Source organism: Diabrotica undecimpunctata, chromosome 3 (genome assembly GCF_040954645.1).
Source record: "Diabrotica undecimpunctata isolate CICGRU chromosome 3, icDiaUnde3, whole genome shotgun sequence".
NCBI classification, from domain to species: domain Eukaryota; kingdom Metazoa; phylum Arthropoda; class Insecta; order Coleoptera; family Chrysomelidae; genus Diabrotica; species Diabrotica undecimpunctata.
Window position 1 is genome coordinate 173,360,446 of NC_092805.1, and position 21,065 is coordinate 173,381,510.

Genomic DNA, 21,065 nt, shown 5'->3' on the forward strand with positions numbered 1-21,065 from the left:
CTACTGAACTTTTCCATCGTTTGTTGACAAGAATATAATCCATTTACTTTTTATATCTCCCCCCGGTGAAGTCCAAGTGGATAATCTTCGCGGATGAGGCTTATGATAATTATAATGAAATTAATCCAGAACAAACAGCCGAAGATAAAGCTCTGAGAGACAAGATGTCGATGGGAATCAGAGATCAAGTTACTAGAGAAGCTTTATTGAGAGTAGACAAACTAACCCTACAAAAGGCCATCTAATTTTGTACAACTAGTGAGCAAAATAAGAACCAAAATTAAATTTCACTACGAAATAAAAGACTTGAATATAGAAGTTTATAAAGAAAGGAATAAACATAACTTCCAGTTCCACAGAAACTATAATAACTCTAAAAGTGAAGCCAACGCTAATAAAAAAATGTGATTTTAACCATTTTGCAGAGTCAAAAATATTGATGTCATAGATGAAGACAGCAGTGATGGATCAGCTGATATTTTTGTAGCAAATATAAAATATACTTAGATGTAAGGTGTTAAAATATAATGCCATTAAAATTTTTTATAAAAATTACTAAAAACTTTAAAATAAGGGATGATCAGTACGTACTTGAAGGGTTTGAGGGTACCCGACCTAAAACAGTAAGTGTTGTAAAAAAATAAGTATGTTTATGAGGACATATTTATTGATGAGGCAGACAGCAGACTTTCCTTTTCAACTAGTCGCATGATATCTCAAGAACGGCTGCGTCATCTACAAAACGTATGTTGTTTATTTTTTAACCATTAAATTAGATGCCCTGTTCCCATTATTCAAGTGCTCTTCTTATAATATGCTCCCCATATATAATAAATCATTGTGGAGACAGTATACATCCTTGTCTGACCCTTGTTCTGGATGGAATTTATTTGAGTGTGCAAGAACTTTAACTGTTCCACTAGTGGAACATCTATATAATACTAATATTTGATAATGGTTATTTTTACGAGTTAAATATCCCGTTTAGGAGACGCTTATTTCTTAGCTAATCATAAATATTCTCTTAATCTTCTGTTACTAATAATCTCAAATTCTCCCTGCAAAAGAATCTCTAAAACTAGAAAGTAGAATCCGGATACAAAATGAATTAACGGAAACAATAGATATGAAAAAGGGACTACGCCACGGAGACGCTCTATCATGCATCTTGTTCAATATCGTACTCGAGAAAATACTGAGGGACACAACAGTCAATACACGAGGAACAATCATTAATAAAAGCGTGCAAATACTAGCATTTGCAGATGATGTTGACATAATCGCAAGATCAAGAAGAGAAATGATAGAGGCATACAACCAAATAGAACGAGCTGCACAAAATAGTGGTCTTAAAATCAATCAGACCAAAACAAAATATATGCAGGTAAGTAAAAACGCAGAAATAAGACAGCCACAAAATATAACAATAACAGAATACAACATGGCTTAATTAGGCAATTAAGATCAGATAACGTCGCAAGAAAAACAAAATGCCAAATATATAAAACCCTAATAAGACCGGTACTCACATATGGCTCAGAAACCTGGACACTCACCTGGAAAGAGAGGAAACGTTGTTAGCCACCTTCGAAAGAAAAATCTTGCGACACATATATAAGGGAACATAAGAAAATGGAATATGGCGAAGAAGATACAACTCTGAACTATACAAAATATACCAGGATCCGAATATTATAACATTCTCTAAAATAGGACGGCTGCGTTGGATAGGATACGTAGAAAGAATGGAAGAAGGCGAAATACCAAACAAAATATTCAAACAGATGCCAGTAGGAAAAAGAACAAGAGGAAGACCGAATCTGAGCTACTTAGAACAAATAGAAAATGATATAACAACCTTAAAAATAAAAAAACTGGAGAAAAAAGCACGAAACAGATCAGAATGGAAAATAATCCTGGAAAAGGCCAAGACCCAAAAAGGGTTGTCGAGCCAGTGATGATGATGACTAATAATCTCAAATATTATTAAACTAATTATACTTTAGTTTAATAAACTGTTGAGAATATAATTTAATATTTAGAAAACAAATTTATAATTAAAAAATTCTCTTCATGTAAATATTCAGATAAGAAAGTAAACCTGACGACTTCAGCCATCTTTTCACTGCAGTAAGTGCATACCGGCGAAAACTTTTCGCCGTTAATACGTTAGAAACTACTAAAAACACGCTTTATCCCCGACACAGGTTGACTTTAAAGTTTTCAAGATGAAAACATTTTCGGAGGAGGAGCAGCAGAAAGGTATATTCCATAAGTTGTTCCTCATATTGCCGGCTTGTACAAGTTTGTGTATTGGGGTGCAGACTAAACTTCTTCAATGCGACTATAATAACCTTTGAAGAAGGGATGTTTTGGGGAAAACGAGGAAATGTTCTGCATGAAATATGAGACGTTATTCTTTGGAACAATTCGGTTATCGCGGAAAGTTTTGATAATTTAAACAAACGTGGTGCGGTTTCTCCTCGTTCAAACAAAGATAACTGTGTTTGACTAATATAAATTGTAAGTCTTTATTATTACTCAAATAGGTAAACCTAATATACCAACATACTTTAAATTTCATTAAAAATAGAGAAATATAAATAAAATTATAACTTTAATGTTATTACTTACTTTTTTCGAAAAAGGTCATCTTAAGTCATCGGTCATAAGTCATAGGTCGCAGGTACTGCAGGGTAGGACAGTACACATTCAAGATGTTCTGTTTAATTGGTTTTCACTGGTTCCCCCATTTCTTATTCGGTTAGTGCTGTAACATTTTTTTTCTTCTACTCTTTACAAAATTTTAATTTGCGTCTTAGAAATATTGTAAAAAGAAACACTTAAGAACTGTGTCTCAAAATCTTCGAAGAACACTTTAGTGTCTCTTCGTGTAAATTAGACAAAATCAAATTTTTTTATCGTGCTTGAGATTCAGGGCTAGGAGAATTAGCATCGCAGCGACCGAATTTTTTATTTTAGTCCTATTTACACCGTCAAGGAGTAAAGTCGAGGGCTTAACTTGGTATTTTGCCAGTCATACGATGGTGGGATTATTCTAGTGCCATAAATTCTCGCTTAGCCCGTCTGAAAGTAAAATTTTTGGTCTTTGTTTGCTTGTGAGAAATATAAAAGTAATAAGAAGTTGTTGCGATTTTATTTTAAAGAAATTTATTGTAGTTTGCTTAATTTTCAGTTTATCTCTTGTTCACAAGAAATAAAACATGTCCAGCTACCTAATTATAGGAGCAGTTCCGTAATTCATTAACTTGTTCGCTGGGAAGCAATTCCTTCAGTTTTTCTTTGTTAAAAGAACCCATCTTATGACCGCAAAGTCTGCAGTCAAAGCTTATAGTGAAACAAAAAAAAATTCACTGTAAGTGTTTATCCTTTATCCTCTTCTTTTTCTTTTTCTTTATAAGCAGTTCGGCTTGTTCATATACGACTGGTCGCTAATGTTCTTAGTAGCGTAGATAAAAAACAGCTTAAGATGCAGAAACATATTTGCAGTAATTAATTAACAGTTAATACTGTTTAAGCATCCTAATTCATCTCGCATCCATCTTTAAGATGACAATAAAATAGCTCTACACATAGAAAAGCTTAACTTTAGACCATCAATGTCTTACTTGGGCGAATTTTGTAAGACTTAAAGGTAAATTAGGAAACGCGACTTGGTGTTAAACAAATGTCATATGACCATACTTATTACAACTGAAAAAAAAACCCGGCTCTCAGTAAACAATACGTCGTAAGAACCAGCTATGTTTCAAATACCAAACAAAAAGTTCCATTATATTTTGGTCTTCTACTTTTCTTCTTATCATTGTCAATTGTCATTGATCAATTGTTTGGCTATGGATATACCAAATAAGCATTCAATTTGTTTTACTGTAATTTTTGTGATTTCGACTTTGTAGTATTTGGTTGTTAGGTAGGTATTTTTTCCAGCATTGGTATAAGGTACGTTTTAGAGAATTGTACACAAGACTGAGTTAAAGAATAGTTTTCTGTTTCAATGTATGTTTTGAAAAACAATATTTTATTTAGAAATCCTCTTATAATACCTCTAGAAATAATCAAAACGATCCAAAATATCTACCAAAACAACACAATAATAGTAAAAATAGAAGAAGAACTAACTGTCCCTATTGAAGCTAGCAATGGAATAAGATATGAGTCTTTTATTGTTCAACCTGTTTATAGATGAAATAATAAAAAAAGTAAGAACTAAAAGAGGATACCAAATGGGAATAAAACAAATTAAAATAATCTGCTATGCAGACGACGCAATACTAGTCTCTGAAAGTGAAGATAATTTACAACGTATGTTGCACCAATTTAATATAACCGCCAGAAAATTTAACATGTTAATTTCCCAAAAAAAATGCATGGTTACAACAGCAAATTTACTAAGATGTAAACTGGAGCTGGAAGGTCACATAATAGAACAAGTGATGGAGTTTAAATATCTAGGCATCACATTATATAGCTATGCAAAGCTCGAAACTGAAGTAGATGATCAAGTGAATGGAGCAAACAGAGCCGCAGGCTGCCTGAATAAAACTATATGGAGAAATAAAAATATCGAGAAAGAAATGAAAGGCAGAATTTTCAAAACAGTCATCAGACCAATAATGACATACGCGGCAGAAACAAGACGTGACCGAGAGGATAAAAAGCATGTTAGAAACAGCAGAGATGAAAACACTCCGAAAAATTCATATCAAGCCACTATGGGACAGATCTATTAGAAGTACACATATAGCCGTAGATGCAACTTGAAGAACATCAAGAACTGGGTAAGAAATAGAAGAGTAGTATGAAAATATCATATAGGCCGAAGGACGACAAATAAAGTAGTAAAGACAGCAAGAGACGGTTCTCCATTAATAAGACGTAGTAATTAGGCAGCACCGGTTCGGCGTATTTTCCCATAAGAAATCGCTAAGGTCCATTCTGGTCATTTTTGGCTCATTTCGTGGTGGAGGCGCGACCTATCGTCGGATCGCGACGTATGAGGTATTGTTGGAACCGTACGCTCAACGGGTTTCGCGCAGCTATGGGTAACACTGTTTTGGCTACGGGGTGGTGGTGGTAGGGCGAAGGAGGGGCGAGTGGGGCCGTCGAGGGGTGCGGGGGGACGGGGGTACTCGAGGTGTCGTCGATACATGAAAATAGCGTTAATTCTTCTTCTTTTGTGAAAAATCGTCCAAACGTGAAGATAGCCTGAATTCTTCTTCTTTTCGTATCGTTCAAACTTGAAAATAGCGTCAATTCTTTTAAAGTGTAATAGGAGTTGTTGGAAAAAGGGGGCGTTGGCTCGGCGGATCGTGACGTACAAAGGGGTTGTTGTAAATGGGGAGGGGTAAGCGGGGGTATTGCCAAAAACGGTATTATATCCCGATGTTAATTTAGAGCTTGTGATATGTTAACAGTGTGGGACGTATCTAATATGTTATTTAATCCAATAACTAATCGCTACGAGCTGCATACTATATTTTATCTACGACCATAACATAATTTAGAATGTTCTGTGATAGTTGTTCGATTTTAACGATAAAAGTAGTAATTAGGCAGCACCGGTTCGGCGTATTTTCCCATGTTAAATCCCATAAGAAATCGCTAAGGTCCATTCTGGTCATTTTTGGCTCATTTCGTGGTGGAGGTGCGAAGTAGGAGAATCAGTAGGAAGACCACAAAAACGATAGAACGACAACTTACTAGAGACACATTGAAAAACAGATAAAGTCATGTCTATATAAAAAAAGAAGAAGAAGAAAAAGAAGATCCTCTTATAATCTTTTCTTCTATTTACTTCAGTAGGGTTACTACAGATTCTGTGTAGCGCTTAAATATATGCACTGTCTATAAGCATACATTATATTGTTTTTATCTATGGTCAGGGGGCTCTTTGGTTTCCATTGCACACATTTTCGGTTTTGTTTGGTTTACGGATAGGCCTTAGTCTTTAAGCAACCTTCTGGTCATAAATTGAAGGTCTTCTTTATCAGACTGATGTTCTTCAGTATTTATTCTCCTCATTAAACTAAACGCATAACTATTCCAGAGCAGGATCTTCTTCAATTTCTTAATGCTTGACTGAAATATATTTTAAACAGCACCGGAGAAAGTCAGTATCATTAGCGCAATCTCTACTAGGATGCTTCTGATAGTAATTGTATTATTTATTGCAGAGTTTGCCGGAACTTGGTATTATTTCTACAAAAAAAAATATAAAGGCATAAAAGAATAGTTCTATAAAGAATTGTTTGATTAATATACTCGTATATGATGGAAAAAAGTTTTATTAAAGCAATAGTATAAGTCGTACCGATAGAACCTTGTTATAAAATGGACATTGAATTGTTCAAATTAAATGATATATCTCTAAAATCAAAGCATCGTTGTTGAATCTTTATAAAGAGTTTTATAGAGAGATCTTTTTACATCGATACAAAAGCATTAAAGTGCTGTAGCGAAGATTTGAAAGCAAAACTTTACGATCGCGAAATGTTTGTAAGAAAGAAACTCACTATCGATTGGCTATTATTTCGCATAAAACTGAAGCAAATAAATAAAACAAACTCAACTAACTAAGACGCTAACTTTTTGTTTCGAATTAAGAATGGAGATGTATAAAGAAAAGCGTTTTCCCAAATTCTGAAATAGTTATCAACATAAAAGTCGTTTTCGAAGATGGTCGTGATTAAGGAAAATTATCTCTGGAAAATCTCGAAACTTTCCTTCGCTGCTTTTCATTAATTTTCCTAGTCGAAGCAGAGGAAATTTGAATAACTTATTTTATAGGATTTGTAAGAAAAATACATGGAGGAAAACCGGAGGCGACAATAGAGCGGACTATAATACGGCTGTTGAAAAAGTTTTTCTTTTACTTTTACGACGTTTTTGTCAAAAAATGAGTTAACCGTTAACGTTGTATCGGCTGTTCTTTAGCGGAAGTGAATTAGGAGGGTTTCCGAAAAAAAGACAATAGAAAATATGAAAGTGTACTGTATACGGACTTTCTTTTCTTTTCATTATGAGACCTATCGATTTTCCTTTTTGTGAGTCATCTTTTTGTTTGCACGCAATGCTAGTTCAGATATTAAATTCACATAAATACGAGAAAAATAGTCGTCGACAGCTTGTGCAATATTTTTTTTTTTAATTTAATATTTTAACAAATTATATTTTTATTTTACAAAGATTTACGTTTCTTTATTTTATATGAACGAATAAAACAATTTTTAAATTCTGTCGTTATCTTATCAATCAGCATACAAGAAAATAAATCAAATTTTTATAATAATAAGATTATAAAGCTACATACATTTATATTACGTGAAAAACCAATTTTACTTAAAATTTTCTTTACTTGAAACAAGAAACAACAAAACTTTAAACTTTTGATTAGCCTAACAAAACCTCAGTTCTTAAATTTGAATGCTAATGACCATGATGTCAAACCGATCCTTCACAGATATAAAATTCAATTGTACAAACACTTACAGCTTATTTTATTCTTGGCACCCCTCTCCCCTCTTTGGCACCTCGGCTCCTTCTTTACGTCTCTGCAAACCTCCTGCAGAATACACAAAAAACACCTGATTCACTTCTCCAAACTCCGCTACTTATTTATGACACCAGGACCTCCTTTTGTCAACTTGATGCCGTAAGAATACTTTCCCATATACTTTATAAAATGCCCACGGTAGAAACAAGGACCTCTTTTAATCTACTTGTTATCTCCTTCTGCAAACTATTCACTTCCTTTCGTTACGCCGGTATCCAAACTCACGAACCACACCCTATCCTGAGACAAACGACTGTTTCCTTTCGATGACCAAAATATGACTAAATTCTCCTGTCTCATGATCGACTCACAAATTCCCATTTTAAAACGACCGTCCAATCAAAAGCTCAAATTGTGTTTACCATAATTTTGGAAAAGCCTAATTTCGGTTTACTACAGAGAAAAACTAAATAGCTTACTTTAAAATTGGTTTTGTCAATACACAATAATTTATACATATTTCAAAAGATTAGAATATGGTCATTTAATACTCGACTATACAAACAATGAAAAGATTAACTAAGACAGGTAAAATGTCTTCTAATTCTAAACATAGGTTTTTTTGATAATTTTGTTTGAAAAGGAAAAAGGTCGTTTGCCAAACAAATTTCTATTCTTATCTACACTAAATCTTATCTTAAATTACTATATACATTTTTGTTTATAATGATATCTTAAAATTTTATTCCGATGGATATTTTTATTTATTTTTCTTTGGTTGGGAAAGAAAAAGTATGACAATATATATATATATATATATATATATATATATATATATATATATATATATATATATATATATATATATATATATGTCTAATATAATTTATAGTATTCCTTGCTGCACAATTGTAAATTGCAATACATTGGTCATTCATCAAGGCGATTAAAGGACAGTATTACCTCGCACAAGAGTAATTCGAAGAAATATCCAAATAGGTGTAGTTTATCTATGCACGTTAACCAAAATTATTATGAAATGAATTACATAGAAGCCAAGGTAATAGCAATGAAAACAATTATTTTAAAAGATTGTTTCTTGAAATGGCTCTTATCTTTGAAACAGTGAAAATTACTCACATTTACTCACATTTACTATTTTTAAATAAAGAGTTGAATTAACAACAGGGAAACAACGTCGAAATAATGTAGATTATAGTGTAGAAATCTAAAACTTATGGTTTTCTATTGTTTCTGGTATAGAAATTCATCTAATTCATCTAATTCATCAATTCTTTAGTTTCCTTGAAATTTTGAAGACTGTTGCTCTCTGAATCCAACAGAGATTGGCTATAACACAACCAAGAATTATTGTTAATTATCTGAGGACACTTACTTTACTTTATCGTGTCCGGACATGTCATTCATAAAAATTTCGGCCCAGTATCGAGCTACGTCGGTTCCATCTTTGTTGGCGATCCACAAATTTTCGAGGATACATTGATGAGGAAAGTTTCTGCATGTAAGAAGATGTTCCATATTCTGTGTTTCTCCACAGTCACAGTTCACATCATCTTGGTCGATTTTTCCCCATTTTGCCATGTTTGATTTTACTGGAGCGACCCCCGTTCTTATCCTATTCATAGTTTTCCAGCGTGGTAGGTGTTCAAGGTGTTTTTTTCGTGGTGTTCAAGCTTTGTATAGGGCCGCTCGTCCGCGATCTGTTTAATTTTCTCTATGTGCTCTGCAATGCCTCTGCGTGTTGAGGGTTCTGCAAAACACACTTCTTTATATAGATTTGAGAGTGGCGTTGCTTTCAGCACCCCGTTACTACCCTGCATGTCTCATTTAGCGCAGTATCAACTTGTTTGGTGTAGGCAGATCTTCCCCAAACGGGGCACGCATATTCAGCAGTTGAGAAACACAGTGCCTGTGCCGTTGTTCTTAAAACGCCAGGACGTGCGCCCCATTTACTTCCCGTTAGCTTTCTGAGTATGCTGTTCATAGTTGTTACATTCCCTCTTGTTTTTATGCAATGTTGTCTCTAGGTGAGGGACCGGTCCAGAGTTACTCCAAGATATATAGGTTGGTTTGTGTGTTCTAATGTATTACCATTCCACGCAATTTGGAGTTTTCGCTTGAAAGCGCAGACTTGGGTTTTAAAGGGATTGGGTCTCAGGGAATTCTGCAGGTAGTACGCTGTCATTGTTTTTGACGTGACAACGTCTTAAATTAGGTTGTGGCTCGGAGTCATTTAAGAAAAAGTGTAACGCCCGCTCACGTCTGTTACAGTGAGTCACCGAACGAGAGAGAGGCCCGCCGGACCGGCGAATGCCTTGCGTCTCTCTCCCACTCAAACATGATCGGTCCGCTGCGCGCGGCACTAGAGAATTAGGCGCGTTGAATCGCTAAAGTTGAAAATCGTTGAAAGTATCGTCAGCTGTGTCTGTAGTGAAAATGTGGAGTGCTTACAGTGTCCTATTTTAGGGGGAACCACCAGTATCAGATATAATTTTAGGAAATTACCTAGGGACCTATATTCTTTTATAATATTGCTATGGATTTATCCATTTAATATTGAGCAATGATTGTAAACATTCTTTATAGTTTAAACTTCAATGAAAATTATTAACTGTGTCTAAAGACATATATGATATGAGGTATTTTACCCAAGAGTATTAAGTATAATGAATATACATAAAAACATAATTTTGTTTTCTTAGGATTTAACATTTTGTCAGCACATTATCTCAAATTCACACTTAAATCAATATGTTTTTACTATTAGGTCTGTTGAATATTTGTTCTTTACACAAAATTTAGTCTATACTTCATATTTATTTAAAGGCGGTAAAATATACATTACAATTCAGTTGTTTATAAACCACTTTCAAAGCATAAAGAACCTTTTAAGCTTTGTTTATATTATTTTGTGTATATTAATTGAGTTAATTGGAGTAGCCCACTTTGATACAAAAATACAGTCAATTTATGGATATTTCAAGGTGACAATCTAAAAAAAGCTGATTTCCTCCCATGCATTTTATTAGAAACACTTGAAATTTAAAAAAAATTTAAAAATCGTAAGATGTAAGACCTTAATCGTGAGATCGTGAGATTTGTCTTCAATTCGTGAGTAGATTCGTCATTTACAACAACTACAACAATAAAGGTAAATAATTGTACACTAATATTTCATTATCGTAAACTATGATTGATTGATTAATTGTTATATTGACACAAAAGTTGAGAAACTGAGTTTATAGCGGCAATTCCTTGTTCCTATTGTGCAATTTAATAATATTCATATCAATAAATATTCTACCGAGAAAAAGACGTTGTCACGTAAAATCTTCGCCCGTAAAACCGACTTTACAGGCAACCGATTTTTTTAAGGCAGTTTGGAGTTTCTTCTCCACTTCTTCAAAACTATTTCCCTGAGCACATATTGCAAGATCGTCAGCATAGAGAAAGTGCTTGGTTTCGATCGGCGTAGGTTGGTCGTTTGTGTATATATTAAAGAACATTTTTTTGAACTCTTTGCCTACTTAGTTTACCCTCCAGTATAACGAAAAAACGTCTGTTTTACAATCAGGAGTATACGACCTTACCCAGATGGTGGTCATTGAGAGTGTTGTATAATTTGTGGAGTAATGTTTTGTGCCTTACTGTGGCTGCTGTCAAATCTACAAGAGCAGCCACTGTTATAAGTTTTTCTTCAAAGCCCTCTTTAATGTGTTCTGTTAGTGCAAGGACTTGAATGGTGCAAGATTTACCGGGTCTGAATCCTCCTTGTTGTGGGATGAGGTGCTTCTCGATATTTTTTTCTATTCTGGTGAGTATGAGTCTCTCGTATAGTTTCAAAAAGTGACACAACAGCGAGATAGGTCTGTAGCTACTGGGGTTTTCTGGGTCCTTTCTTGGTTTTAACAAGGCTATTACTTTATATTTCCTTCATGATTATGGAATTTTGCAGGTTTTGCAGCACGTGTTATAAAATTGCAAGATCCAGTTTGAGATGCTTCATTTGTTCACTGCATATATCATCCACACCTGCAGCTTTTCCGTTTGTTAACCTGTTCATACCGTCGTGAAGTTCTTTTAGTGTAAAAGGAGTACCTAGGTGGTTTGTCTCCGAATCAAATCTTCTTCTAGTGTTTGGGCCCTTATATCGGTTCGTAGTTCTTCAATTCATAAGGAGATGAGCAGCGACTTGGTTTGCTGTAACCTTGCAAGGTGGTTTATGTTCTTTTGGATCACCTGTATGTTTTTTTACAAGGTTCCATGCTATTTTGCTACTATGTGTCATGTCCATTTTTCCCAGGGTCTCAATCCACTTTTCCTGTCTGGCTTGACTTAGCTGTTGGAGTAGTAGTGCTTCGCAGTCGACCGTTTCTTTACTAAAAGGGTTAGTGTAATAGAGGGTTTCGTATGTTCTCATTAAATCTTTGGACTCGCTGGACATCCCGGGAACATATTGTTGTCTACATCCTCTGGGGATAGTTTTTCTAGACACATTTTTACTTTTGGTTCAAGATGTAGCAGCTCAGCATCTAGCATGCCTGCATACTTTTGCCAGTTTGCCTTTTTGAAGGTTAATCTCCTTCTGAATGGAATAGTTTGTGGTCTGACAATTGGAAAGATATTTATACCAATTGGTCTATGCGGAGTTTTTGGTATGCGGCCATATACTACTTTAATATTCAAAAATTTTATTAAAACTCCTTTGTAAAAGATATATAATTTAAAACACCCAATCGGGCTATATCACAAAACGTTTTCGGAATCCACGTTCCATCATCAGTGCACTAGGTGGATATACATGTATTGAGCCACTAAATATGTGGGTAAAAACCCGTTAAAATTTTTTTTTATATTTAGATTACATTATATTGTGATAAATTCTATGATGTTAAAGTTACCAGTGGATTTGGTAACATGGCGACGTATGACTCCACGTGAAGTTGCTGGTCCTGAGACGATGCAGGACCAGCAACTTAAGAAATCTGCAATCTGCGTATTCTTTCAAAAATCTGATAAAATGTCTTGTTTGACTGTAGTGGTGGCCTCGATATTTATGGTCGCTACTGTCAGTGTTGGTTCTGAGAAGATCCGTTGTGGCTTGATCTTTGCCATCTGATTTGGTTTGGATCGGTGTTGGAAGGATTGGCCATCTACTAGTAGACGTTTCCAGGGGACGCCGTCAATAGTGTTTACTTTGTAGTTGATGTGGCACTGTTGGTCTCGGAGGACAGAAATAGGCAAATGGAAGCAACAGAAATGATAATAATAAGAAGACTAACAGAAAAAAGTGGTGAAAACATAGAGAGATCGCCAAATACAAGACGTATTTGGCCATCTAATTTTTAGATGCTACTAAAGATTGAACATTCATTTTGTTTATTAATAAGAATGAAGAAGATTAAAATAGAAAGAAGAAAAAATTAAAATAGTAGCAATGTGGATGAAATATAGAAAAGTAAATAGTTTATTGGCTGATTGAAAAATACTATTAAATTCCTATAAATATTAGATCGCAAATAAAAGTCATGATGACTGTAATTGTTGATCATCAAAAACAAATTTGACTTAGCTTAACATTAACATAATAATATTTCCACAAAGATTATATGTATTTACATTAGTATTTTCTAATAACAGAACATTTAAATGCTTCCGAACTATTTAATACGTCTTTATTTTGTTGCTCGTCATAGTTACTTTATTCTGAGTGTGCTTTATTACATACAGAATCAATTTTACCTGATGCCACTAACCTGCTTATTTACCAACTCGAATTCCACTTCAACAATTCGGAGCAGTTATCGATCCGTATTCAGCAAATGGCGCGCTCAGCTTGTCAAAGGATTTATTTGTTAGGATAGTTAATATTTGCCACATGTGGAAAGGCATATGAGTTATCTACAATTAAAACCCCGTATTAATTAGACTTAGAAGATATGTGATCTCTTTTTGTCGAGATACAATTGCGAAGATGATTACAAGAGGAATGTATATTATACTCGAAAGTAGGGATATAGAAGAGTGGTATACAAAAAGCACCGTGTACTGTTGGATGTGAGGGCTATATAAACGTTTGATTGAACTGGAAGGGGTTTCATACATACTCTTAGATTTATATGTAGGGAACGATAAAAAAATTGACAATAAATAATAAAGTACTATCGCCGAAGTGTGGCCCATATTAAAAAAAAACGTTTTTTATTTTTCTGTAGAATACGATAATGCAGAGTAATTTACCAATTAATTTTACATAATTACTTTAACGTACCGTTTATTGCTATAATATAAATAGTAAAACAGCAATAGGATTAAATATTATTATACTAGATTTTTAAAAAGATATAACATATTGATATGTGGAATAGCCTAACATATAATACGATGTTATACTTATAATAATTAATCTCAGGGTGTTAGGGTTTTATTTTATAATGAAAAATACGACTATTTTATAAAGCTGTATAATCCTGTTACTTTTACAAAAGCTAAACGTTAACTCACTAAATACTAAATATAATTCGAATACTGTCTTTTTGGGTTCTATTCACATCTGCCACATGTTGTAGTTTTCTCGCTCTCGCCCTCCATAGGCGTAGCTTCAAGAGTTAGTAAGCAATTTGCTGTTGCAAAATTACAAGAGTTAGAAGATAATACAACATAAAATGCAAGTGAACAATCCTTAGGGATTTAAAACAGAATTACATCAACATATTTTCAGTGTAGCATCCTTTAAAGATCGTCTTCGTTTTCTGCCATAATTAATTCATTATTCGCATAGCAAATAATTTTCAAGTTCCGTTATTCTTGTATTCCCTTTTTACCTTAACTTTCTTTATATTTTTAGTCACTATCAAATTGACCAAAAAGCGAACTTAGAGAATCCTCTTGTCTTAAATTTTTTTCTAATGCAATTTCGCCCCTTACTTTTAAAATTACTGGTTGTTTTGTATATGTTTTCTACCGTCTTAATGATATCTACTGGTATGCTTTGGTCATATAATATATGTATTATATCTTGTGTTTGTACTTCTTATATTCTAGGCGTTTCTCTTTTACTTGCTTAACTATTAAAACCGCATTATACAAGATGCTTTGTACATCTGTTCCGAATTCTTGCTGTTTTTCTTCTATAGTTGGTGAGCAAATTATTATGATCACTTCAAAAAACTTTGTATTTTGCTGTTTAATAAAGAATAAAACTGCATATAAGCGTCTAATGATGTGATTTTAATATAAAAATAGATCATAAACACGTTCTTTTACAAAATTTTAAAATATTTTTTTCTTTGACCTTAAATAACAATTTTTTTTTAATATTTTGTGTGACCTCCTTTAGCTTCGATGACAGCTTCGATTCTCCTTGGTATGCTTTAAATGTTAGGTAGTCTTCTTTTATTTTATTGTTTTTGTAACTGCTGCTTATTTGTGACAGTTTCCTGGGCAGTTCCCCTCTTCATAAGCTCTCATAGATTTTCGATCGGATTGAGGTCTGGGGAATTACCTGGCCACTTCAGTACTTACGGCCTTACGGCACGGTGCTGAATCGTGCATAAAGGTAAAATCCTCTGATTCGCCAAACTAGTCTTTGATTTGTGGCATGCGCTTTCTGTCCGGAACTTCAATATACTGATATTGATTCATCATTCCATTCACAATGTACAGCCTCCCTGTACCCTTACTACTGATCACAGACAATACTATGATCGTGAGAGGATGCTTTATTCGCTCCACTATGCAATCCTTGTGATATTTTTCACCCACTCGTCTTCGGACGAAGGCGGACTTATCCATGAGTATCTCCACTGTAGACCCATCGGAGAAACAAACCTGTGAATGAAAAAAAAACTATAAGATATTGTTTTTAGGATAAAAACAGTAGTTATAGGGATTTAAACTTTAGTAGTGACGTAATTTACCTTATTCCAATCCTCAATTGTCAAATTTTGGTGTTTTTTTGGCCCATTCCAGTCTCTTTTCATCATTGCGATGGTCAACTTTGTTTTTTTTTTGGCAGGACGACATGATTTGAAACCTTGCTCAGCAAGCCTCCTTATATCAGATATTGGCATCCCAGCTTCACGAATAAGTCTAAGTCCCGTGAGGATTCTTCTTGGCTTCTTTCTTATCAATCAATTCAGAAAGACAAATACAAATAAATTCCGATACTGCGAATACTCCGACATTGTTACTCACACAAAGCTAAAGTGTAATAGATAAACAGTAGAGAGAAGCAGAATGCGTAGAGAAATAGGTATGAACCCTGTGACTGTGACAGAGATGATCGTGAAGATGACGGGAAGGAAGGAGGGATGGAATAGTGTTCACAATTACATCCAAACAGTAATTAAAAAGAGAGAAGAAAAGAAACACCAGCCGGATCAACGAAAGAGATAAGATATAGATAAGACAAGGAAGTGTTACGAAAGTGGTCAGTCTTACAGTGGCCATCCCATTTTCGGAGTAGGATACGTCATCTGCGCACAAGTAGGAGATGGTGGATATAGTTGGTAGGTAACAGGAAGGTATGCGTTTGTAAGACCTCTTTCTAAGGGGAAATGGGTTCAGATGTACTACTCTTTCCTGAATTTAACACACGTCAGAAATGCCTGAGAATGGATAAACCTGGTAGGGTTTTTAGAAATTTCCATCTTTAGGAAAGAAAAAAAAAAGCTATTTTGGATTACAACAACATTGATTGGTCAGATGTAGCACTCTTAAGTATATCTGGGTAATATAACTTCTACGTGAGTTTTTAATTTTTTTTATTACTTTATTTCATCAAAGTTAACGCAAACACTCAAATGAATAACAGATGTCGAGTATTTATTGTTGATCGTGATTTTCCATTAATAATTTAATTACTGCGCCTACGGTCTCCAATTGTTGTTTTAAGTTTTAAATTCAACAGTTATTTGTAGTTACGAAATGGCGAACTAATGCCAATACAAATAGTAAATTATGAACTTTATCGTTAGTTTTTAGTTGCAAACTCTCAGATAGTTTCTGTTCTCCCAACTGGGGTCTAATCCCTTTCGGTTATAGTAGAGTTAAAGAATTAATCGATGGGAATATCAGAACATGAATTTGGTTTACGATTGGATGTAGCTAGATTTATAACTGATTATCTGTTGATCTTGGGAATTAGTCGGCAATCGCGGTCACGTAATCGAATCGATTTGATTTCATACGTAGGAACGCACACGTGTATACGGGATATTTAATAAAATACCGAAAACATGATTAAACATGAAAGACTAATGTACATTTCTTTGTTTCAGGTGTAGACCTTCATAGAAAACAAGTGAGTTTATCTAATCATACCACACGAACACAAATATAGAGTGTTTTCTTTTATTTATTTACGCTGTAACCACAAGGGTTATTAGCGACCTAAAAAATATAATACAGGTAAAGTTAAAAAAAATTACAATAATTGATACAGTTCTGAGTCTTTAAGATAACTTATAGTGTTTTTAATGTTCATGTTTTTTCCTAGGGCTTCCTTTATATTATTTGGGATAGTTTGCTTCTTTCTTGCTGCTTCATATGTTTTGCACTGAAATAGTATATGCTTCACGGAGAGTGTTACTTGAAAATTTTTACACATTGGCGGCACAGTTCGCATAAAGAGGTGTTTATGTGTAAAGTTGCTGTGTCCTAGTGGCAAACGTGTTATTCTTACTTGGTCGTGTCTATTCGATGTGGGTTGGAGCCACGGTTTCACTAATTATTTCCTTGAGGTTATTTTGTGAAGCACTCCACTTATTTTGCCACGCACTTAACACTTTTATTTCTGACTTAAAGTCATCTGAAGAAACCTCATTAATAAGAATGGAGTCATGGCTGAAAGATGCTAAGCGGGCTAGTTAATCTGCTTCTTCATTTCCTTGTATACCTGAATGTGATGGAACAAACATGAAGTCAACAGTGATCTTATTATTATTTAAAATCTCTATTTCTGATTGTATATGAAAGGCAATTGGATTATTGGTATATAAACGTTTGATAGTGTGACGTGAGCTTAGTGAGTCGGTTATTACGAGAGACGGGGACTGTTTCGACTCTTTTATGTGGAACATAACATGTAACATCCAGTTATATACCTTTTATAAAGGATTTTTAAATAAATTGTTTGTGACATATGGTATACAGCCAGTAACAGGAATTTAGTTTCCTTGTGGGCATATAGTTTCTTTGTATGTATATATATAATATTGACAAACACAAAAATAAAAAGAATGAATATAATTCGGTTTTGTAAATACATTTTTGTTTATTTACTTAGGAAACCATTCATTCAATATTGTTCTGAAGCTATTTTCTTTTGGCATTTTAAATTAATTACTATTTAAATGGGAATAAGCCACAATTAAAGGTTAAAATACGTTTATTGACGTTTCAATTTCCACTTCGGAAATCGTTCTCAAAATACAAACATTAGTAAATTAAACAAATTTTGTTTTTTTGTTACTTACTGAAAAATTCTTCTAATAATTTAATTTTATCTGACTCATCTATATTAACAATTCAGACATACCTTATACATTTTAAAGTAGACGACGTTAAAATGATATTGTCAATATTGTTGAGTTTCGTTCCTGGGACGGCTTTACTTATAAGATAGTTCATTCGATTACACGAAATCAACTTTAACTTGAGAATATCCGTCAGAAAAGACCATAACATGTAATTCGTCTTTAAAAAGACAAATACATGCCATGATGACAGTAAAATTCTCCTGTTAGTGATTCCATAGTAAATTATGAGGGAAAAACCAGGAAAAAAACCTCATAGTACTATCCCGACATGGTAAATATTTGATCGTGCATTTAGTTTACCTTCAATAAACTTCAAATTCCGATTTTATATGTTTGTTATTTAAAAAACATAAATGATGTATTCTCTATATGTTACTGACTTACCAATACTGGTATTTTCCTTTTAATAACTTCCTCTTTCACTATGGGTAACCAGATCCTACTACATTCTGCCGAGGAATTCGCGACAGAATTGGTCTCATTTAGCATAATTAGAGCCGCTTCTTTGATTTTTCTCTTTTTACCATCCGTTTCTTTTAGGACTATATTTGAATCATTCCATTGAACCCTATGTTCATTATCCCTTGCGTGTTTACAGATTTGAGATCTATCAAATTCTCTATTTTTAATATAGGATTGATGTTCACTTATTCTAACATTTAATGGTCTTGATGTTTCACCTAAATAAAACTGATTTCATTCACAAGGTATTTTGTAAATGCAATTCTTTGTCCTTTCTTGTTCATTGTTAGGTTTGGTTTTGGACAAAATAGATCTCAACGTGTTTGTTGTTTTGAATGTTTTAAATGATCATTCATTCAAAATGATCTTATCGCCGAAGATGATTTTTTTCGTTTAAAATTAGCCTCAAGGTCATTTACCTTCAGCTCCTGGATTATTTGAATTTTATACAGATGCAAGCAAAGTCACAATGCAAAATTCACCAAGTTGTAAAAGGCCATAACTTTTGTGAGCGACGTGAAATCGACTGCCTTGGATTATCTTTAACGTGATTTTTTTTCGCAGCGGTGATTTTTTGACAGATCTTGAGTTACGTTGACGTACCCGATTCTTTGGTTATTTACTGAACTATTGATTCAAATTTATCCGCCACATTACGAATATATATGAGTGTATTTGGACAATATATCTATTCATGATGATTTGTCAAAGAGACTGAAGAAAGGACAGCCAATTTGACAGACATAGCTACAAAAATATGACCGTTACGAACAGTTAAAATTCGGAAGTACCTATTGGAAAACCATTTCTTTACAAACTCCACTACAGTTCTGTATTAATTTTAGCACAAAAACTTGGTCTGTTATCCCTCGGTCTTCCCTAAATCCACCTTGGTATTCTCTATAACTTTCTTAATAAATATCTGCAGTTTGTATCATAAAATTAAGACTAAATCTTTGTAGGCTACGTCAAAGAGTGAGATCTCCTATAATTATGAAATTGGATAAATTTTATAATTGTTATGCCTACAAACATATTCAAAGAAAAAAATAATAAAAGACCCTATATCCGTTAATTTAAATGTTCGTCGGAGATAAATTGTAACGAGAAAAACACGATAAAAATCTGCGTGTGATTTAAACACACAAAAAATTATTTCATGGTAACCAATTTCGCACAAACATGCTCTAAACACGCAAAAAAGGATTGTGTTTCTTTAAAAGAAAAAAAAAACTGTTTTAAATTATTTTTACAGCCCAACGAAGTCTAATAATAAGGCGTTGAAGCGTAACTCAAAACAGATTATAACTCCCCAGAAATTGGCCCAAGGCGGAACACCCCGTTATATAAAAAACCTAAATTGGTATAAAAACGGATTATTATTATTACACCCTATATTTTTTAGATGACTCACATTTAGGAAAAAATGTTATTAGGATATTTTTCCGGACGGTTTTCTACCCCTTGGGAAGTCTTTAATTCGCAACATTATTAAAGGCAATAATAAAACCAGATTGTTATCTTTATAACGGAGTAGCTTTTCTTAGTTTTTATCTGAGCTTGTAAATGCCGATAAATAAAACAATATAATGAATATTGCAAGTACAACAGAGAATATTTACTTACTTATCAGTGGCTTTATACATCATATTCTCTTTGTCGTTTACAATATTCCAATCGCCATTTCTTCTTATCATATTATCTACTTAAGTGATGTCTTTTTTTACCATTGCTCTTTTTATTGTCCTTTTCACTACAATCTAGAACGTCTTTTTTTCCTCCTTCTGTTTGGAATCTATTTTCAAGTTGTCAGCGGAACTCTCTTCTAGTCCATCCTTCGCATATATTAATAGCAGAATAATTTTCTTTTAGCATCTCATTCACATTCATTAAAGCTATAATTCGTTAATTTGTCTGCAACTTCTTCACCGAAATATCATTTCCATTGTATTTATTTTATTTCTGATTCTTCTGTTTGTCACCCCGTCTATGAAAAATGTAGTGAACTATTGTCCCAAATAATTGGTATTTAGAATATTGTCGTTAAATCTAATCGAGTTTAATTGTTGTATTATTGTCTTTTCTTTATTTATTTTATTTATTATCTCCATTTCATCTGATAAGTATTTATATTAATTTGTTTGTTTTACTGTTTGTTGTTTACCTTCAGGTCTTCTGCGTTTTTTTAATTGACCATGTATTGCGTTTTATCATAATTAATTTCCAAACTATTCCTCCAGCTTTTTTATCATCTAGACGATGTCGTCCTTGCTAAAATTATTTGATAATCGGCAAACAAAATGCTATGGATATAGTTGTCAATTTTTACTCCCATCTGTTCACATTTCTTAAATAAGGAACTTAAATATATAGAAAACAGAGCATTCTATAAGAAGGTTAACATCAACAGAAAATAATTTAAGACAACAACAATAAAAGATGTATTAAATATATGGGTGAAATACTTTAACCAGGCGCTTAATAAAGAGGAAGAAGAAAACCTGAAAGACGAAAGTGATAAGGTA

At 33.5% G+C, this 21,065-nt stretch overlaps 1 protein-coding gene across 2 annotated transcripts in view; it reads left to right on the forward strand.

The window, feature by feature from the left end:
* LOC140437842 (protein turtle homolog A-like) overlaps positions 1–21,065 on the forward strand; it is an 813,173-nt gene that overhangs the window by 316,981 nt on the left and 475,127 nt on the right. For both annotated transcript variants that reach the window (XM_072527613.1, XM_072527612.1), the window contains one exon: positions 16,819–16,841. The gene's annotated coding sequence lies outside the window, so the exon portion shown is untranslated. The remainder of the gene's footprint in view (positions 1–16,818; positions 16,842–21,065) is intronic.